The 17,552-nt window shown below is 35.3% G+C and overlaps 1 pseudogene; it reads left to right on the forward strand.

The window, feature by feature from the left end:
* The first annotated feature begins 3,450 nt into the window (after positions 1–3,450).
* LOC112821530 (proteasome maturation protein-like) overlaps positions 3,451–17,552 on the forward strand; it is a 28,208-nt pseudogene continuing 14,106 nt past the window's right edge.

Below are 17,552 nucleotides of genomic sequence, written 5' to 3' on the forward strand. Positions count from 1 at the left end.
CTGCTCCTCCCCCCACTCGTGTTGTTTCTCTCTCTCCCAAATAAATAAAAATAAAATCTTTAAAAAAATATGGTTGTGAGATCCTTGAGGGTAAACACCATGCCTCAGTATGCTTGTTAAAATCCCTGGTGAGAAAAGACACATCTAAAGAGGTTGAATTGCACAGAAAAACAGGGGAGCAAAAAAAAAAAAAAGATGTGCCAAAGGCATCCATAGCTAAAATCAATCTCCTTCTCTCTCTTTCTTTTATCCAAAATTCATAGAAAATTCTAGAAAATGTAAGCAAGCAAAAATCAGTTAAAAATGAAAAATCACCTGTAATTCCATTGTTCAAACATGTTTTCTGTTAAGTTTTTGTTACCCCTGCCTCCACCCTTTGCTATGGAATTATATGAGGTATAAAGGTTATACTCTTGATTTTCAGTTATAGGTATAAATTAAACAACCCTCTTTGGTAATAAACCTAAATCTACATCTATTCTTAATGGCACAGCATGATTCTTTGCCTTAAATATTTTACAGATTATGTTAGCCATTTAAGTAAATTTTTATTTTTATTATTTTAAGCAATGATGTAATGGGAAGCCATGTATATACAATAATTGGTTGCATGGTGTTTATTTTTTTCTTTTGAGATCATGCTTCATTATTTTTTAACTCTATTTCATGTTTTTTCCATATGAATGCATATTTATTTGTAAAGATTTTCTCCAGACCCTCATTTGTATTAATTTGGAAATACTCAAACTCTCCAGAGCATTGTATCTTCTTATTTATTCATTTAATAAATAGTTTGGAACCTCCTATTTGGTTGGCACAAATGAAGGTAACAAATATGGCTTTATAGTCTAATGGAAAGAGTCATAGAAAAACTCAGATAATCAGAAGAATAAATAAATGATTTATATTTGCAATGAGAGTTACAAGATAGTTAATCTAGTGGATAGTCAGGAAAGGTGTCTTCATGAATGGAAATTTAAGCTGAGACATGATATGGGCAAAGTGTAGGAGGAAGAGCATTAGAAGAACCAGTTTGTACAAAGGTCCTAAGGCTACACATTTTTGAAGACCTGAAATATTGGCATGATTAGAGCATAATGAGCAAGGGAAACAATCATACAAGAGGAGCTAGGAGAGATAAGGCTTTGTCTTGTAGACTTTGGTAAGGACTTTAAATGCTGTGGGTTGCATTGTGCAGTTATTAAAATTGTAGTCATCTATGAAACATATTTGTAATTTGCCTGAGAAATATTTTAAATCACTTCATGTTTATTAAGAAACAGGTAGCCATGTCATTTTCCACTGTGAAACAGTTCTAATTAATTATTTAAGATTTAAGACAATAGGGATCATTAGAGGTACACCATTAAAAGAGGCAATGATTCAGTCAGATTTTTGTTCTAAGCACATATTTGGGTTTGTCTTTTTTTTTTTTTTTTACCTGTATATAGTGGAAGCATACATCTTATATGTGCTGTTATTTAAGTTCATCTTTATTTTTAACCCTGAGTTTTATCAGTTCTGATGACTGTTGCATTTGTAGCAGGATGTGGCTCAACAAGAGGTGGGGCAGAGCCAGGACCTAACTGGATCCTTCCAGCGGGTGAAGGCTCTTGCCTACAGGAAGATATCACAGGATGTGATTTTACACAAACAATTCTTTCTGTGCCAGGCTAGATTTTGAGAACTACATAGAAAATTAGGAAACTAATTTTGAAAATGTGAAAATTTTTGAAAACCCAAACTGACCAATTCTTACACAAATGCTTAGTATTTCGTTTAGGAGTGTTTTTCCTGAATTGAATTATACTGCTTTCCTTTATTATTCCTTCAGTGGCTTTAACCAGTGAGTTATATAACTACATACCCAAAATAGAATTGCAGAGCTCTGTATCTATCAAAAAACCAACACAGAACCAAGGATTAAAAGTTTATGACAACACTCTTCTTAGAATATATTATGGATACTATTTAATTAATCCCTACCCTATTAGACACTGTGTTTCATGCTTCTCATGGATTATTAGCTCCATTTGTCATATCAACTCTGCAAGATAGGAATGGATATTTCCATTTTCCATGTGAGGAAACTGAAGGTGCATCACCTTCTCAAAGTCACAGTACCTTAAGTGACAGAGCTAAGATTCAAACTACATCTGTTTTTTATACCAAGATAGTAATAACTTTTCTATTACACAATTTTCTTTGAAGGAAATTCCTGTAACATCATGTCTCATCATCAGGGACTTAACTAGCCCATATGGCATCATTTTTGTGCAAATTTCAGAGAGCACCTCCCAAATGTATTCCGTACAGCCTGGTGCCAAAGTATATGACTTGGCAAACAGAGCACAGACTGAACTTCAGTCTCCACTCACTCTCTTAACCAGGATCCTAGGGACGTGAACATGTACACCACTGCAAGTGAAGACTTCAAACATGATGGAAAGTATATTATATCAATAAGTGATCTAAACCGAAATAAGTCTACTTATACCTGAAAACCAGTTAACAACTTGAACTGCAATAAAACAAAAATAAGTCCTTAGTTTTTCCCGGTGAATTTGGTTATTCTGAATATTAAATTTTATTCCCAGGCATAATTCAGAGTACAGCTTTCTGCTATATCCTGACAAATTCTATACAGCCTTGTTAATTATGTGTCTGATATCCACTTCATAATGGGATTTAACCTTGCTTTTTCCAACCTTTTCTAAATTATTAAATCTAGGTGAAGTAAAATACCCAATTAAGTTTCATTTGATAATATATATTTATTAATTAAAAAGTTAACTATGGAAAATTATAGACATTGAAAGAGTAATATAAGCCTTAGGCAACTGTAATTAACAGAATCAAAACACTGGCTTCATTTGTCTATTAAATTTAAAAAAATCTTTTTTTGCCTAGCCTTTTTTGATAGTGGAACACGGAGTGGGTATGAGGAGTCTAGTGCAGGCAGATGAGTTTAGAATGTCATTTTAAAATGAGATCTCAGTGTGTGACTTCTGAGACTAGTTCAGAAATGTAACACAGTTTCCATCTGCCTTTCTCTCTCATGAGACATCCACCCTTCGAATCCAGCTGCCATGCTGTGTCAAAGTCCCAACCACATGAAGAAACCATGTGTAGGAGTTCTGGCTGAGAACTCCCAGTACTATCCTAGCTCATAGCAAGCATCAACCACCAGACTCTTGACTGAGGTGGCCTTTGAGTTGACTTTAGTCCCCAGGGGCTGTCAGCTTGCAACTGAATCACAGACCCCATGGGTCAACTGCCTAGCTAAGGCCAGTCGCCCCAGAATGATGAGACATTTGAATAATAAATAATGGTTATTGCTTTGCCAGTAAGTTGGGAATAAGATAATCAAAGCTTTTCTACTTCAGAGAGAGAATAACATATATGCACATAAGCATCAAAGAACAGTAACAGCATTTACAAAAACAAAAGATGTCGGAGGCAGGTGAGATCAATGTAGGTCATTGTATCTGGAAAAAGCTTCAGGGAGAAAGTGGCATATTAGTTGGATATTGAAGGTGGAATAAGTATAAAATCCATTCAATGAGACTGTATCAATTAATAAAATCAAGTAGCATGCTATAGAAAGTGGTTTAGCATTTTACCAAATAGAAAATGATATTTTAATGATTTTTTGGAGGGGATTAAAATTTAAAGAATTACAAATATAGAAGTTAGTAAACAATTTTAACATTGTTTTTCTATATTTGGAATCATCATTTTACCTTGAATCATATTAAACCACATTGTCCTAATGCCAGGGAAAAAAAGGATTGTACCTGAACCATGCAGAAGGGCCAAACATTTGATCTATAATGAGAAATAAAAATAGGTTATGTTACTGCATTTATAAGTTAGAGAAGTTATGTAGTTAAGTACATTTGAATTAACAAATATAATGTAGATGACATTTTTAGGAAAATAATTTGATGAAAAAGTTTTAGATTGATAGCCTCCGCAATTTTATTCATTTGCATTTTGACAATGAAAAGTTTGCCAAACCATCTCTTAATTAAGAACATTGTGCACTATTTTTACTCTGATTCTACTATCATAAATTTCACTTTAAATTTCCAAGACCTTTTGGCAAACAAAGAGATTACTATATAGTATGATGCTGTTTTCTGTACCCAAACATAGTGTAAGTCCTTGATTAGACCAAGTATCCAACGGTGTCATTTCCTCTCAGATTTACTGAATGTTGGTCACTAATGCAGAATCTATCATTTTATCTTCCTCTAGTAGTGAATTTGAACTAGCTCATCCACATTGCGGTAGCTTAGATTACGGTTCATCAAATATTCACTGCCTTCTTTCCATGGAAGTTGTCCTCATGGGCTTAGAATTTGGCCATGTGACTGGCTGTGGCCAGTGGATATGAACATCAGTGATAGTGTGCCAGTTCTGAGCTGAGACAGTAGACAAGCACACCCCATGTATCCATTACTCTCTTAGATTGGATCCTGGAATGACTGTATGTGAAGTAGACCTGATCTAAATCCAAAGCTCATAATGTCATTCAGCCTATTTAAGCTCAGACAAAATAAATTGAATGGTAGCCCAGCCAGTAGACATATGAATGTGAAATCCATGTCTAATATTGTAAACCACCATAGTAGGGTTTTTGCTATACGGTATTATCATAGCAAAACCTTAGTACATATGTTTACAGAAATTAAAGGGTTTTATTCCCTTAGGTTTTCAACTTTTCCTGAGACTATAAGAATAAAATTTGCCAAAGAAAAGAGTTATCAATTTATTCTAACATATTTGTTATTTTCCAAATACAAAAGGATTCACAGATCATTTTCTAAAATTAATATTTTCCCAAAGTTTTATTTTGCTGATGAAATTTCAATCACCCCTATGATCTACAAGTGAAATTTCTTTGTATGTATTCTACCTCCACCTGGATAAATTTCAAGTATACTGATGTCTTCTTAAAAAATAAAACACAATCAGCATAGTGGCAGCTTCTATGAAACCATCTTTTAGAATTTGAGGGATTTGGGGTCTGAATACATTTTGCTGGAAAAAAATGTATTCTTTATTCAATAAGTGAGATTCTACAGATAAATAAGTTTTCTTATAGTGCTACACTTTATACCAAAAAAGAAGACAAAAGTCAAAACCAAAAAACAGTCAACCAATAGAGAAAAGAAGTTATTATGTTGTGTAGACATATCAGTGACATGTACCCCAGACAATTTTCTTATTTCTCAATCCATACTTTGCTACTCACGTAATTTTAGTTTTAGTAATTCCTAAAATTTACTCAACCACCCTCTGGATTTGTTACCAGGTTTTGATTGCCTCACACATACTTCTTTGCATAGAGAAATTGTGTTGAGAAGTTCCGCCATCACCTCCCTAGACTTTTTCCTACTGTACAGAGTAAGATCTTATTGATGATTGTATGGTAAAACTACCATTTGGAATGTAAGTAAATATTTCAGTTTCCATTCCATATCCCACTCTGCTTTATAATTTTGCTTCTGATTTAAATTCTACCTGAAGCTTAATTTTGAACCAACCTAATCTGCAGACTATGTATTTTCTTCAATCTTTCAATGACCATGTGCTACTTATATTTATGTTTTTAGGTCATAAAACAGTATTCGATTATTCTAGAGATCATAAATCTGGTATGCAAAATGAAAACCCAAGTGGTTCCACCCTTGTGAAATTTGAACAAAATTGCTAAGTTAAATAAATAGATAATTATTTGAGTTGGGTCATTTAGATATTCACTTGCTTCAAAAAGGGAAATAGATCATATAGTATTTGGGGGGCCAATCTCCTATCTAATTAATGAGTTAAACATTTTTGAGTAATATTTTTTATTTCTTTAAGATTTCTTAAATCTTGATTGGGTACTTGATTCTTCCAATAACCCTATGAAAAAACAAGGAATACATCCCAAAACATAATAATTTGATAAATGGTAACTGCTGAAATATTTGATAAGTAACTGGATCCATTTGGAAGATAAAAGAAAGAAAATCAGTTTTCTGCCTTACTATTTTTACTTTATATAGTTTTTTTTCAATTGGATTAAATATTTATTGTGAAATAAAACTATAACTGTACTAAAAGGAATACAGATGAATATTTACTTATTTATTTATTAAAGATTTTATTTATTTGAGAGAGAGAGACTGAGAGAAAGAACATGAGTAAGGGGTGGGGCAGAGGGAGAGGGAGAGGCAGGCTCCTCGCTGAGCAGGAAGCCCAACATGGGGCTCAATCCCAGGACTCTGGGATCAAGACCTGAGCCGAAGGCAGATGCTTAACCGCCTGAGCTACCCAGGTGCCCCACAGATGAATATCTAACCAACATTAAATGGGGACAGCTGGGTGTCACAATTGGTTAAGCAACCCACTCTTGATTTTGTCTCAGGTCATAATTTCATGGTTTTGAGATCAGGCCCCATGTGGGGCTGTGCTCAGAATAGAGTCTGCTTGAGATTCTCTCGCCCTCTCTCTCTCTCTCTGCCCCTCCTGCCTGTTCTCTCTCTCTCTCTCCCTCTCATAATGAATGAATAAACCTTTCAAAAAAATGACATCAGGATAAAATAGCTTTCTAAGCATTAAAACAAAAGTTGAAATTACAAGGAAAATGATGTTTGATGCAAGTACGTTAAGAATATTTAAATACAAGTGCATCAATACCAGTAAAAATACTAAGAAATTACCCAATTAAAGATATACCTGTAACATACATTACAGAATCAGTTGGGTTTCTCTTTAAGAAAACAGATGATATCCATAGATGAGTGATTGAGGATATTTTAATAAAATAACTTCTTATAAATATGTGGGTGGAATTAGGAAGAATCCTCATTCAAGAAACAGTTGAGTGGAAGCCATTACCTTCACTAGACCCAAAGATGCAAATAGAGCTAGAAATTATCAGAAACTGATTAGGCCAGTAGCTGCAGGAAACAGCTAACAGGAGCTGTGGTTTATGGTATTGATTATTGACTGCCCAGTAAAGATAGAGTTGATTTTGATTCCTTCTGATTCCTTCTGATTCCATCTGATCTTCTGCCTCTTACTGCCCCAAACCAATCAGAAGTCAGTGTGGCCCATAGGGATTGGCCCAGTTTATGTGGCGCATAGGGATTAGCATCCTAAGGGCACAGAGCAGGATGGAGAGTAAACTTGTAAGGACAAATGGACAGTATTCCAGCATAATCTGTCATACCTTTGACATACCCACTTTTTCCTTCTAACCAAATGGAAAGCTTTGTCTGAACTCAGAGGTCATACAAGTCCTATCAGTTATTATATAACCATAATGTGTCTCAGTTTCATAATTCTGTCACCTAAAACTTAAACTATTAACCCTATCAGTGTTCTTAATATCAAGTAATTGATGGAGAAAAAGCAATGTAAAGCCTAGCTGATACAGGCCTACTTCTATGGATTAGAAGCCATTAGGCTTGGGTTGATAATTATATCTTTCTTCTTTCACAACCTATTCCAATTTTTATTCAATTGCTTTCAGCACCTTGCTGAATGAGTTTCATTATTTGAAAGGATGACCCAAATGTTTATTTCCACATAATCTGAGTATATGGTGATCTTTTGGGTAAAGAACTATTAAGAATCTTCATGAATTCCTTTGGTTCCAGCTACACACCTTATTGCTTCAATTGGCTTGGAGTAATCTAATCACCTTGCCCAATGTAGCACCATTACCTGTCATTTTTCTTCAGCAGCACAGCATCAGAGACTATACTGGATGAGAAGTAGCTTTAGCTGCCAACTTACCGAATTTGATTGTGCTTCTTAGTGGAACATTCTTTCTTGGGCATTAAAACCTAAAATCTACTGAGTTAACAGCTGCAAGGGTAGGAAGTAGAAATTCCTCAAGTGGGTTATTAGGTGAAAAAGTTAGGGGAGTCATTCTCACCCTGTGCCCCTCCTTTCTTGAACACATGCATTCTAATGTTGAAAAAGATGGCACCACATATTGGTTGCTGTTTTTTTTTTTTAAGATTTATTTATTTATTTGACAGAGAGAGGCACAGCGAGAGAGAGAACACAAGCAGGGGGAATGGAGAGGGAGAAGCAGGCTTCCCGCCGAGCAGAGAGCCCGATGCGGGGCTCGATCCCAGGACCCTGGGATCATGGCCTGAGCTGAAGGCAGACGTCTAATGACTGAGCCACCCAGGCGCCCCATATTGGTTGCTGTTTTAAGGCATGTAGTCTATCTCAAAAGACAGCATTCTAGTTTCAGTGTATTATCTCCCCATTGGTACTATAACAGAGTCTTCAGCAGCTGTTATACTGTTCTATCAAGCTATCTGTGTCTGGATGATGGGATACACCCTAAAACTTAGGAATTTTGCCAGAGGCAGTCTATTGCCATACTATCTTCATTACAATATGAGGGTTTTTGTTTGTTTGTTTTGTTTTTGTTTTAATCAGAAGAAATGCTGGGTGTCGTATGGTGATGAGGAAGTCATTCTGAAAGCCTGTGGTGGCCTAGGCAGGGAAGACAGTCCTTATCTAGAATCTATTTCTATTCCGTAGAGGAAAAATTGCTCCCTCCGCCATGATGAAAATCAGCTTGTCACCACATGGTGCTGGTGTCCTCGTCTCATCAGGGAGGTGGCTTATTGGGGGCAGGACATTGGCTTCTGCTATTGGCAGGTGAGCACTCGCCAGTGCTGGTGGCAAATCAGCCTTGGAATAGGAAGTTCATGATATTGGCCTATTGTGTGCATTGTGAGAGCAGGAGAATGGTTGGGAAAGTGAAATCCAAAGAATGGGAAATTTCTTCTACCTAATTATTAAGAGACTCTCCCACAGTAGATTGATCGGGATCATGACCTGATGAAGTAACACAAATGTTTATTTCCATGTGATCTGAGTAGGCATATATTTGGATACAAACATCTTCACAGTCTGTGATAATTTTGATAGTTTATCCATCTACCTCTCCCTTTAAATTCCTAGTTCTAAGTCTGCTGGTGTCGTTTTTCCTATTCTGAGCTGCCAATTATTAGGCACTGTCCATAAATTGATGGAGCTTTGTGCTTCAGGATTTCTCTCCTATGTGAAGTAGATAAGCAGATGTATCAACTGACATTATTCTAAATCCTGGGAAGATTTCATCAAGATTAGCCCTGGGAATGACTGTAATTCTATAAATCCGCTTCTAACTGGCACCATTGCACCAACAGATTCATCTAAGAACAGGTCCATACTACTTCATCTGTTAACTGATTATAGAGAACTTCCCACGAGGCTACAAATGTTGGTGGAGGTAGAGGCAGCAAAGCAGTAAGAACAGGTACCATGGGAGTCTGAGCCATCCCCTCATGCAGCTTCCTAGTGCCTTCTAGACTTGTTCAGGCTTCTATATCCTATTTTCATTTTTCAATATAAGGCTGTTTTGCATACCTAATTTTATAATTTGATGGATCATACAAAGCTCAAGTCATAGTAGGCACTGTGGGTCACATAAACATTTGCTGTTTCATGGTAGGTGTGAAGTCTCTACCAGGGCCCAGCAGCTTTTCAAATAGAGGAAATGTTTTTAAGCATGGGAAGGCATGACCTCATGCCAAAACTTGTGTTGTGATTTTCATATTGTAGTTTTCCATAGATTCTATATAACACCTGAGTTTGTCGCAGACACTTTGAATACCATTTTGTCATTTAATTATAATGCCTGAAAATATAATATAATATTATATATATATATAAAATACCTTGCATCTGAACTTGGAACTGCTGCAGAGTAGTTTATACTCTGAATCTTATTCAAAATGGGTAGCCAGACCAAAGCATCACACCCAAATATGGCAAATATTGCCTTCAAAATCCAAAAAGGCCCAACAAGCGCCATGTCTCTTCTTACTTGTGGGTTGTGCTAAACTACATAATTATTAAATTGAATAAAAGATGGATATGGATTGTAAAAGACTGCTTATCTTTAAAGAATACCTCTTTATTTTTCATTGCTTTTGCATGAAAAGAGAACAGAAATATCCCTGATATCTCTATTTGTATCATCTAATCTGTATTTATATTATCTATGTATTCATATGTGTATACTTACACACTTGACCCTTGAACAACATGGGTTTGAACTGTGTAGGTCCATTTACACATGGATTTTTTTTAAGATTTTATTTATTTGAGAGAGAGAGTGAGAGAGAGCGAGAGCAGGGGGAGGGCAGAGGGAGAGTGACAAGCAGACTCCACACTGAGCGGGGAACCTGATACGGGGCTTGAGCTCTCGACCCCGAGATCATGACCCAAGCTGAAACCAAGAGTCAGACACTCAACCGACTGAGCCACCCAGGTGCCCCTACACATGGATTTTTTTATAGTATTGCACCATACATGTATTTTCTCTTCTTCATGATTTTCTTAATAACATTGTTTTTTTCTGTAGCTTACTTTGTTGCAAGAAAACAGTGTAAAATACTGATAAACCTACAAAGTATGTGTTCACCAACTGTTTACTGTTACTGGAGGTTTCCAGTCAACAGTAGGCTATTAGTAGTTAAGCGTTGGGGAAGTCAAAAGTTATACATGGATTTTCAACTGTATTGGTTGTCGGGTACCCTAGTCCCCACATTGTTCAAGGGACAACTACATGGCATTTTACAAACAGAGCATAAGAATGTATTAATACATTTCCAGATTTTGTTTTCTCTTTTAAGGGGTTCTCCTCATATCACTTAAGCTTGGAAGGATTATCTCAGCTGATTTACTATCTTAAGGCATCTTTTGATATCTTGTCCCAACTCTAGAAGTATGGGAGGGAACCTGCATAAGCAGACCTTTGTCTTTTTGACATTTTATTTTGAAATAACTGTAGACCTACAAAAAAACTGCAAACACAGTAAAGAAACTTCCCATATATTCTTTTTTTAAATTTAATTTAATTTTATTATATTATGTTAGTTACCATACAATACATCATTAGTTTTTGATGTAGTGATCCACGATTCATTGTTTTCGTATAACACCCAGTGCTCCATGCAATACTTCCCATATATTCTTCACCTAGCTTTCCCTAATATTAACATCTTAAAAACCTTTGTAACACTATCACGAAGAGAAAACTAACTTTGATATAATACTATTAAGGAATTTACTGATCTTATATGAATTTTAAAAGTTTTCCCACCATTGCCCTTTTTCTGATTCAGAATCCAATCCTGAATCTGATGCTCTGTTTGGTTGTCATACTCCTTACTTTCCTTCTAGGATAGTTCCTCATTTCCACAGTCTCCCTATGTCTTTCAAAACCTTGACACTTTTGAAGACTCCAGGCCAGTTATATGTAGAATGACGTTCAATTTGGATTTGTGCTATGTTTTCTCATGATTGCATTGATGTTATACATTTTGGACAAGAATATTACAGGAATCATTTGCCTTTCTCTTTGCACCATATCATGAAGTACATGAGGTTAATATATCTTCTTGCTGGTAATGTTAATTTTGATCATATGGCTAATGTGGTGTCAGCCAGTTTCTTTCACTTGAAAGTTATAATTCTTCTTTTTGTAATTAACAAGTTTCTTGTGAGGCTACTTTAAGGCTATTCAAAGATCCTGTTCCTCATCATACTCTTCCCCACTAATTTTAGCATCCATGGATGATAATTCATGTTTGCCATAACTATTTTGTGGTATATGTGTATATGAATTTCTATTTTGTTTATCCCTGCTACATTTGTTAATTGGAATTTTCCTGTAAACGAGGAGCCAATTCTTCTTCCACATTTATGTGACTATTTATTCACTCATTCATATATTGATATGGATTCACATATTTATTTTATTCTCTTTCTTATAATCCAATATTTTTATTATTATTATTTTGTTGCTAAATTTGTGTCAACTTTAGCATTTGGCAGCTTTGAGTTAGCTCCTGTGTTCTTTCAATATGCCCCCATTTCCTTTTATGTATGGTCCTACTGGCAACTCAAGATGTTTCAGGATCACACTGTACATCTCTGTGCCCCAGCTCTGACAACAACCACTTCCCAGGTAGACCGAGTTCCTTTTATTGAAGAATAGTATTGAGAAGACTAGTGTGGGCTAAGCAGCTTTCTCCTTTTCTTTCTTTCTTTCTTTTTTTTTTTTAAGCAGCCCCTTTTTTAAAGCAATTTTATTGCTGAGAGTTCAAATCAGACATGAGATAATTGATGTGAGTCAACTTCAGAGTAATACTTTCCAGAACAAAAATCTCAGAAACTCTATGGAAACATTAAATGAGTGTGTGAATGTGGCTAAGGGTGAGAAATTTGCAACAGCAAATTAAACATCACACTCAAGAAAGTGGTAGAAATCCATTATGGGAACTATTTAACTTCATTTGTAAAAGGAAAAAAATATTCACTGAACTTCTGATTATCAGCAGATAGGAGATGAGGTATGACCTAAAACAGGGCACATTCTTATATTAGAAATTAATTATAGGGGCGCCTGGGTGGCTCAGTCATTAAGCATCTGCCTTCGGCTCAGGTCATGATCCCAGGGTCCTGGGATCTAGCCTCACATCGGGATCCTTCCTCAGCGGGGAGCCTGCTTCTCCCTCTCCCACTCCCCCTGCTTGTGTTCCCTCTCTCACTGCCTCTCTCTCTCTGTCAAATAAATAAATAAAATCTTAAAAAAAAAGAAATTAATTATAGGTTGCTGTGTTAATGTAAGGGACTCCATTAGTTATTAAAAGTTTAGAGTTCCCATTCTTTTGGTGAGAAAATAGAGAATATGATATTATTCCAAATATAAGACTAGTACCAAAGGGTCTTAACATCTGAATTCCTAACACTAAAATCCTAGTCGATAAACTTAAAATGATGAATGTGATATTTCTTTACAACAATAAAAGGAGAAAAAAAATGCATCCCACTGTCAAGACTAATATTCATGGAGTATGACTCTCTGAATTAGTAATCTCATTATGAGTACAATAAGCAAACTATGGATATTTTAGACATTATTTAAGAAATTATGATAATTCAAAAAAGTAAAATATTAGATAGTTTTTTTAGGTTTACAAATGATTTTCCCCCTCTCTGAACCAAAAATATAACATTAGAAAGTGAGACATTTTACTTATTTAAAATCTGTTTCAGAAAAAGTCAGATTACCTAATCTCAAAGAAAAAAAGAATGATTGTGGTGCTTGTAATTTCAGTGGAAATATTCTCTTATTTGCACTTAAGTTCAACTCCTTCTAATGTTCTCCCGTATAACACAATCCTCACACTTGAGGTATCTCATCTTTTGTAGGAGTGTATTTATCATCATTCTTATTAGTAGTATCATGACGTTTTACTATCAGACGATCGTCTATAATCATGGCTAGTTTTGTGTGCCAAATGAGGGAGGGCACTATAAAATGCCACTCTTGGGTCAATAGGATGAGTACTCCCTAATGGAGTACTCCCAATTTTTTATGGGAGTAAAATTTTTTTTATTTTTTTTTACATTTTTTACAAATGTTTTTCCCCCCTCTCTGAACCAAAAATATAACATTAGAAAGTGAGACATTTTACTTATTTAAAATCTATTTCAGGAAAAGTCAGATTACCTAATCTCAAAGAAAACAAGAATAATTGTGGGGCTTGTAATTTCAGTGGAAATATTCTCTTATTTGCACGTATATTCAACTCCTTCTAATGTTCTCCCGTATAACACACAATCCTCACAGTTGAGGTATAAAAAAATGCCAGGGTTTGGGTTTAACACAACCCTATAACTTTAACCAGCATCTCAGGTTCACTTGAATTTAACCAAATAACAAGTTATAGAAAGATAATCTCAATTCAGTATTAATCAGGATACAATCTATGTGGGAGATTCCAAATTCTGAGCCAGGGTACATGTGCAGTTCAACCAAAATGGCAATGAGACTTACCAATCTCCAGCTATAAATCAAGATAATGTACTTCTCTTTATATTATTTCCACATTAATTGTGACTATTAATATGTACAATTCAAATAAAGACTGGAGAGTACACAAAATATTTTTCTAAAATGAGAGGTTGAAATGAGATTACTTGAGGCATATTTTGCTAAAAATTACTATAACACATGCATCATTTTCTTAGAAAATTTTTTTAGCAAACCCATCAACTTCATTTTAAAATCTTTTTAGATTGCTAAACCTGAGGAATTCTAACTTTCAGAATTTAGTATTCTGTATAACTACAAAATATTACATTAACTTAAATCATTATGATTTCCATTTCACATACTAGAATTTGAGAATTAAAACTATGGTCAGAAGAAAAAAAACAATGTTTATGATTTCAAGATCTGATTTAAATAACTTTGACAAATAGGAAGATTGAGTATGATCCCATAACCTGTTTCTCCAGCTCCTTGTTTACATCTATGGCCCTTTCTTTATCTCTCCCCAGGGAGTGGCTTTGTCAGTCAGGTGTGATACAGGCAATTGGGCCTCTTCTACTGATGTTCCCAAACTCTGTGATTTAGGATTGAATCATAAATGGGGATGCATTCTTTTAAATAATCGATTCCAGTGTTTTATCCTTTGCATCTATGAAAATAGTAAGGGGAACTATTTGCAATTTTTTTTTAAAGATTTTATTTATTTATTTGAGAGAGAGAGAATGAGAGATAGAGAGCACGAGAGGGAAGAGGGTCAGAGGGAGAAGCAGACTCCCCGCCAAGCAGGGAGCCTGATGTGGGACTCAATCCCGGGACTCCAGGATCATGACCTGGGCCGAAAGCAGTTGCTTAACCAACTGAGCCACCCAGGCTCCCTGCAATTTTTTTAAACTTAATTAAAATTATGTACTTCTCAATACTATATGAGATAACTGATTGTTAATTTTTTCCTTTATTTTGGTCAGAAGTTAAATCAACTCAGAATAATGTTGGAATATTTTTTTGCAATTTTCTATGACTTTAATTAGTACAGAAAATAAACAGGGAAACTTGCCACTTAATAAATACAATTTCTTATTAGTCAACAATTGAAAATAAACAGAGTCCTTTGCAAGAATAATAAAAAATGAAAAAAAAGAAATAATAAAAAATGATCCTGTTACTATTCATATGTGCCCAAAATAAACAAACATTTAAAACTAATCAGGATGTGATAAGAACCAAAAATGGAATACAAATACTAACAAATGAACCTAGCTGTAGTACAAATGAAGTTAACTGTATTACAAATGAGTAACACATCTAAACTAAATGGAGTGGGGAAATTAAGAACCGATATAAGTAACTGTGGAAAACAGTGTCATGATTGGATACTGTCAGGCTAAAGATAAAAATGAACTCTAGTCCTTAAAATGTTTTTCATAGCGGTATGATTTAGCAATTCTGAAACTATTTTATGTGTATGGTAAAATTGAACAAATCAGAAAATATAGTGTGAATACAATGAGAGCCAGCTTTCTCACTTTTGGGAAAAGAAATTATAAATAAGGAAAAGAAGAAGGCTAGAATGAGCCAGGTAGTGTCAGATTTGAATTGGAGGCATCAGTATAAACTCATGGGTTTTGATCAATAAATAGAAAAATAGATGTGGTATATACACACACTTGAACTCATATGGGGTTAGTACATAAACACCTATTTCCTAGTTTTGTCTGTGGACATGGCCTAGAAGCCATGACATCCTGGTAACAGTGAGCACACCTAGATCCCAGATCTTTGTTTATAAACACCATTCTCCAATAAAAAAGAACTAGAGCTCCTTAAAGAAATGCTTGATTCCAAAACTGTGGCAGGAAAATATAAGAGTAGTCTGAAACTTCTGGTCCCAGAGTGTAAGAAAATTAAAAAGGAAAGAAGGAAGGAAGGAAGGGAGGGAGGGAAGGAAGAAGAACACAAGAGCCAACATGGAAGAGCCCCTAATGTTCAAAGCTGGAACAACTTTTCAATAGAGTAAATAAAGAGCATTGGAATAGAACTCATAGAATAAAATAAATGTTCATGGAAACTTATTGATATAAATAAATAATCAGATTAATGAATAAATGGAGGAGACATGACAGGTCTTCCTTTCGTAAAATTCTAACGAATATGTATGGGGAGGAATAAGAGAAATAAAGGATATTCCTTAGTCAGTCACTACAGCAATAATTGTTGTAGAGAAGATCCATTGATGAATACTAAAATTAGGGAAAACTAGGGGAAAAGATTGATGAGGAAAAGATTTGCATAGTCTCAAGCATGTCCCCCAAGATACTTAAGAAGTACAAAAGGAAAGAATAACTTTACTGTGGGGAAACGCAACAGACACCATCTTAACCAAGTGATCAAGGTAAACATCACCAGGAATAACACATATCAACATTGTGAACCTTGATATGATGCCCTGAGAGGGGTATGATATTATTGTGGTACTTTTGAAAAGAATGCATAATCTCAATCTAAACATGACAAAACATCCGATCCCAAATTCAGGGTCATCCTCCTACAAAATTACTGATCAATATTCTTCAAATGTGTCATCTTCATGAAAGGCAAGGAAAGACTGAGGAACTGCCATAGATTGTATAATAGGTACGAATAACAACTAAATGTAATGTGGGACACTGTAGAATCCTAGAGAAGAAAAATAACATGGGAAATTGGTAAAATTTGAATAAGGTCTGTGGTTTAATTAATACTGTACCAGTGTTAACTTTGTGTTCTTGATAATTTTACTATGGTAATGCAAGATATTAACATTAAAGGAAGCAGCATGAGAGATATAAGAAACTCTTTGTACTATTCTTGAACATTTCTGTAAGTCTAAAATTAGATTAAAAAGTTTTTGAATAAATTTTTTAAAAGGGACTTTGAAGTAGAAACTTGGGGACCCATGATGTCTTCAACTTCCTCATTTTGTACATTATAGGCCCCAAAATATTGAAGGACTTACCTACGGTACACAGTTTGGGAAAGGCCAGGATGAGAACTTAGAGCATTGCCAAGTTTTCGGTATTACTTTCCTGTGGTCCAGTGTATAAAAATAGGAGCTTCATTCCTCAGAAATTGTTAACTGTTGGGCATCCTGTCTGAATTAGACCTTCCCTAGGAAGTTTCAGCTTCCAGGGTTTATGCAATGTGGAGATGAATGTCAAAATTTTTTTACATATCTTTTGTCATACTGTCAGTATGCATTACATTGACTAAATTACATTGAATAAATACAGCAGGGACAAAAATGCTCTATCGCCGATAGTCTTGCTTGTCTATACTGAAGATTAGTAAAGCTGCCAGATGGTACTAATTTAAGGGGAAAAAATCAAAATTTATAAACAAGATAGGTAGGAGCAAGATGGCAGAGGAGTAGGAGACCTGGATTTCGTATGGTCTCAGGAATTCAGCTGAATAGGGATCAAACCATTCTGAACACCTACGAACTCAACAGGAGGTCGAAGAGGAGAGTAGCAACAACTCTCTGAACAGAGAAGCGACCAGTTACTGGAAGGTAGGACATGTGGAGAAGTGAATCCGAGGCGACATTCGGGAGGATAGACGGCGGGGGAGGGGGCCTCCATCGGCCGCTTCTGGCAAGTGATAGAGC

Source organism: Callorhinus ursinus, unplaced genomic scaffold, assembly GCF_003265705.2.
Source record: "Callorhinus ursinus isolate GAN/ISIS: 27379988/994484 unplaced genomic scaffold, GSC_fseal_2.0 scaffold10, whole genome shotgun sequence".
NCBI classification, from domain to species: domain Eukaryota; kingdom Metazoa; phylum Chordata; class Mammalia; order Carnivora; family Otariidae; genus Callorhinus; species Callorhinus ursinus.